Here is a 6211-nt window from a genome sequence, read left to right as displayed (position 1 = left end):
ACTTGACAATATGCTATTTATTGCTTCATAAATCATGCTCAACATCATACTTCACTCGTGCGTTATTAATCATATAGCAACGCTTGGTGAGTGTTTGCGCTCTTCCTATATATCACCCTTCAAATTCGGAAAGGCGTATTTGCGGTAAAATTAGTCGATCAGCGGTGCGTTCGACGGTTCCGTGCCTTTCCCCCTCAAGTTGTCCGCTTGAGGGTCCCAATCTAGACCTCTATAGCAACCTTACTCTGATTAAATCGTACATGCATCATGGTCAAACCTAGCCGAGTTAATATGTTGTCCACATAATGACCCTTTAAGACAAGTCTTGTCCAAAAGTCCATCGGGTTTTTCATAATCTCAACGGACGTAACCACGATTATGTGCATTAATTTGGAGAAATAAGTGCAAATATTCTAATCATTACTGTATAAATAGACGAACCTAGAGGGGGAAAGGGCCTAACTCTCTTTGTTTTTGCAGAAAATGAGGCACGAGGTCCCCAGATTCGGTATGGTTAACACACCCTCACTTTTGCCAGATTGGTGGAGGGATCTTACTTCATGTGACCAAACCCACGAGAAACAAGTTTTAGGAAATTTGCCTTCTTTGATGGACCTTCAGCTCAACAAAATGCTGATCGAGGCTGCAACTATGTTTTGGGACAAGGAAAGGGTTGTGTTCCATTTTGGGAACATAGAAATGACACCCCTTTTAGAAGAGATAGGAGGATTTGTTGGGTTACCTTGGGATAGTCCTAATCTGTTAGCACCTCATGACCCTAGGGGATTTCTGAAGATGGCAGGGCTGAAGGAAAATGACAACTTGAAATGCCTAAAGGACTCCTACATACCTTTTGAGTTCCTTTACGAAAGATACTGTCACAACAGTTCTTACCGCCTCTTTGATGATGAGTTCTCAATCACTTCTTTAGGTTGGATTCATCGTAGGGTCTTCGTATTTATCATGTATTTCTTGGGCATGCTGGTATTCCCAATCCAAGGGGATAGGATCCATACTAGGTTGGTCATGGTGACGAAAACTCTGATGGACGGGATCGAGGGGGAGATATACACTATCATCCCTATGATTGTTGCAGACATGTACCGGGCTTTGGAGCGGTGCTAGAAGGGGTTCAAGTTCTTCAAGGGTTGCAACTTACTACTATAGGTCTGGTTGTTGGAACATCTCCAAAAGGGGCAATACCCTCAAGTATTTCTGCAAAGGCCGTGTAATGATCATTTAGCCTTCTATCATCCCAAAAGAATGATTATATTCTAGACATGTTTCTCAGCCAGAGGACGCTGTAGGATGGGTACAACTTTTTGAAAATTTGACTGAGGATCAAGTCCAGTGGATGTTTGAGTGGTTCCATAACAATGAATTCATCATTAGATCCAGGGATTTTCCGCACTTGGTGGTGATCTGGTTCGGGGGCATATACCATTATGCTCCCTCCAGGGTTATGAGAGAAGTAGGCAGGAGACAAATCATACCACGAGTCGCCAAAATGTGTCACTTCAGAACCAGTTTCCAAGGTGACGCCATCTCGTATAGGAATGAAGCACAACATATGTGGACCTTAAAGATTATTGTGGAGAAGGATACTATTGAGCCAGACCGATATCACGCAGGTCACTCATACCTTTACCTTCGTGTTGGAGGACAACATAACTGGGGTCGTTGAGCCAGGAAAAAGGGTCATAGACGAGGTTGTTGAAGCCGAGGTGAAGTACAACAAGCTGCAGAAAAGAGTTCGAGAGTCTGAAGCCGAGCATATGGCACTGCACAAGGCTGATATGGAGATGATTAACGAATGGAAAGACAAAGTTATTAAATCCAGCGAGAGGTTAGAATACCTGGAATACAGTTTAATAGAGTTGGAAAGGAAGATAAGAAAAAGGGTCACTAACTGCCAGAACGCTGAAGAGAACGAATGAGGGCATCTTGCAAGGGCATTCCTACTGTTGAACCTGCACGAGATGGGAGAATTGATCGATAAGAGAATCCAGTCTGGAGAGGGTCCTTCTGGGACCAAGTAGATTAGATTTATTTGCTTTTGTTTCAAATGTAATAAGGTCAAGAGCCAGTAGTGACATTGTCTTATTTAGTTTTGTTTTGGTTCGTTTACTTTTACTTTAATGAAATGAGGCAGATATTGGCACTAAAATTCTCCAAATTTATTTGTCACTAGGCCTACCTCAGGCTCAACGAGGTTCCCAAATTAGGACATGAATTTATATTCCCGCAATATGTGTTTAAATATTGCAAACATTTCAGAATCCTTACTGACTTGTTTACCTTTTTGTCTTTATTTATTATTTACTCCCATCCCGTAAGGTTGGTTCGCTCACACTGACATCGTCAGCATATCACACCAAATCTAGAGACTCTCCACCTCCTCCAAGCAATACAAAAGGCAAATGAAAAGCAAAAATGGACGATTTAAGTGGTATTCGAAAGGAGAATGCTGAGAACGCATAAACTTCAGACAGCCGTAGTACCCCGGCACCGAATGATCTAGTCTTGAGGTTAGAACAAAAGATATTAGATCTACAAGGAGAGCTTGAGCAGGTCCGCAACTTGGCAAACTTTTCACTCACCCTAAATGTCCCCGATATCAACCAACAAAACACAAAGAACCCCGCACCTCCCCAAAACACACCAAACCAACATCCGTAAAACCCTCCTACACCGCATCAATATGCAACCCCACCCCAAAATCGCAATCCCCTACCAATAGCAATTCGGCCACAACACCACCATCAACCAATTCAGTACCCACTAACCACCACTTACCGCACTCCCCAAAACACACCACAACCTATTCCCGATCCTCAAAACTCTACCAATGACCACCATTACACCCAGGCACCGGGTACTCACCAAAACTACCCCATATACATAGAAATCGTGCCTCACTCTGTCCAACCAATCTCCTATACCCTAGAATCCTCCGAGAAGGACTTGCTCATTCAAAACATAGTTGAAGAACTCAAGAAGTTGACAAGCCGAGTTCAAGGTGTCGAAGGCAGCAAAGGAATAGAAAGTTTGAACTATGAAGACCTATGCATACAGCCAAATGTAGAACTGCTGGAGGGATACAAACCTCCAAAGTTCGAGATGTTTGACGGCACAGGTGATCCCAGGGTTCATCTTAGGACCAACTGTGACAAGCTTGTCAGGATCGGGAAAGACGAAAAGATCTGGATGAAACTCTTTATGAGGAGTCTTACTGGAGATGCTTTGTCCTAGTACATCAGCCAGGATCCCAAGAAATGGTCCAATTGGGTGAGTATGGCGTCGGATTTCATGGACTAGTTCAACTTCAATACAGAGAATGCAGCAGATGTTTTCTACATCCAGAATCTTAAGAAGAAACCCACCGAAACCTTCCGTGAGTATGCTACTCTTTGGAGGTCAGAAGCGGCCAAGGTCAGGCCATCTCTGGATGAGGAGTAGATGAACAAGTTCTTTGTCAGAGCACATGATCCGCAATATTATGAAAGATTAATGGTCATTGAAAACCATAAGTTCTCTGATATCATCAAGCTTGGGGAAAGAATTGAGGAAGGCATCAAAACGGGATGGTAACGAATTTTGAGGCATTACAAGCCACAAATAAGGCATTACAATCAGGCGGCATATCAAAGAAGAGAGACGTTGGGGCAGTAATGGTGGCTCAAGGCCCAAAATCTCTACTTACCTATCAAACACCTCCACCCATATATCAAACACCTCCACCCACATATCAAGCACCACCACCCACATAACAACCCTCATCTCCTAAATATTCCCAACCAGCCGTTGTCCATCACACCTATAATTCCCAACCATCCCATTTTCAATCACCTTCAACTTGCCAAAATTTTTCAAGACCATGACAAAACTATGACCGCAAGCCACCCAAACAATACACCGCCATTGTTGAACCCATCAACCAACTGTATGAAAGGTTGAAAGTCGCTGGTTATGTCACCCCCATTCCTGTTGTGGCATTAGAGAATCTATCCCAGTGGGTCAATCCAAACAAAACTTGTGCATTCCATTCCACTATGAAGGGGCACACCAGTGATGTGTGTCGAACATTGAAAGATAAGATCTAGACGCTGATTGCCAACAAGGTCATACAGGCAAAGGAAGCTCCACACAATGTCTACAACAACCCTCTCCCTGATCACAGGGGTGGTGGGGTACATGTGATAGAGACAAACAAAGAACGGGACCTAGAGGGGTCGATTGGCCTTATTTGGGAGGGCGATGACTTTAAACCCTCTGTCACACTTACTCCTATTGTAGTACAGACTCAGTCACCAATCGAGGTTGAGGTAGCTATATCAGTTCCATTTGAGGTAGAGGTAGCCCCACCTGTGGCCACCCCTATTGCATTTGAAGTGGAAGTGGCCACACCTTTCACAGTGACAGTATCTACCACACCTCCTTTCAACTCAAAAGCAATACCCTGGGATTACGTTGCCAAAGCTAGGTGAAAAAGAAAGGCAAAGATGGAGGAATCTGATGCCGTACAAGGAATGACTAGGACTGGAATAATCTATACACCTGAACACTTGGGAGGACCAAGTAAAGATGCCACTACCAAGCAGTATGTCATTGAAACAGGTCCAGATGACCTTTGGAGGAAAATATAGGCAAAGGAGTATTCCGTCATTGAGTATTTGAACAAAACCCCAGCTCAAATCTCCATCCCGTCGCTAGTGCAAAATTTAGAGGTGCATAAGAATGCTTTAATGAAGGTGTTGAGTGAAGCTTATGTACCCAACAATATCACAGGCGGAGAGATGGCCAATATGGTAGGGCAAGTATTGGAAAATTATAAAATCATCTTCCACGAAGATGAGATACCGCCTGAAGGGTTGAATCACAACAGGGAATTACATATCACAGTGCAATTTGAAGACAAGTTTATTGACAGGGTCTTGGTTAATGGAGGCTCAAGCCTCAACATTTGTCCGTTGGATACTTTGAAAAGGTTGGACAAAGGTTTTCATGAAATACGGACAGGAAGCATGAACATGAAAGCTTTTGACGGATCTCAAAGGGCCACGATCGGGTAAATTAACCTTTGTCTACATATGGGGCCAACTTGGTTCGACGCCGAGTTTTAGGTGCTTGACATACCAGCCTCATACAATCTTCTGTTGGGTCGACCATGGATCCATGCCGCTGGGGATGTGGCATCCACACTACATCAAGCGGTGAAATTCGAATGGAATTGTCAAGAGGTGATCATTCACAGAGACAAGAGTAACCCCATTTACACCAGTCAAACCATCCTGGTTATTGGACATAGAAGAAGGCTAGGAGGGGAAACTTATCATTACATTGAACGTGTCAATGCCATTGAGAAAGATAAATGGTGGAGCAGTAAAATAGAGAGCATAATGGCATGGTCTGGGTATGAACCCGACAAAGGGCTTGGAAAGAATCTCCAGGGTTTCGCTAAACTGATACGACTAAAGGGTCATGGTACTACCTTTAGGCTCGGATATCAGTACACATGGCGAGAGTATAATGATTGGTGGCCTCCATAGTGCGAACCCTTTTACCTTCTCGAGCAATCAGTGTCGCATCTAAATCAGACTTCTCACCAAGCTGACACAATATGGGGAACTATAGAAGAATAAGCGTTAGCGGGGCTGAGGAATCTGTTCTTGGAGGACAAATACATGGACTACTGTGAAATAATTGAGGAGGAGGAAGAATGCCTCACTATTTAGAATGTGGAGAAGGGAACTATTCTCAGGAACTGGACCGCCTGACCATCCCAGGCCCGCCGAGTCCCTAGGTAGCTTGGCAAATTTTATTTCTATATCCATTCTAGGCATTTAAGATTTTCAGTAATTTTGTTTTAAAGACTTACTTGTTTCAAAATAAATGCTCGATTCATCGAGCCGCACTTAGCTGGATGTTGTTTAATTTTAATCAAATGCATTTGCTCTTTATTATTCGTTACTATTTTCTACACTTTTTCTTTCTACAATGTTATTAGTACTTTTCCCGATGAACCATTGACTGTGACATGTAATGAGGCAACGCAACATGAGAATAGTGATTCAGATGAAGAAGATGAGATACTTGAGGAATTTGTGAGGAAAGCTGAAAATTTTGAGAATAAGCCTAAGTCCAACATGGACGAGACCGAAGAAATAAATTTGGGGGACACCGAGATCGTCAAGGAGACTCGCATCAACAT

The sequence above is a fragment of the Nicotiana sylvestris genome, chromosome 6 (genome assembly GCF_000393655.2).
Source record: "Nicotiana sylvestris chromosome 6, ASM39365v2, whole genome shotgun sequence".
In the NCBI taxonomy this organism is placed as follows: Eukaryota; Viridiplantae; Streptophyta; class Magnoliopsida; order Solanales; family Solanaceae; genus Nicotiana; species Nicotiana sylvestris.
This window is presented reverse-complemented; position numbering follows the sequence as displayed.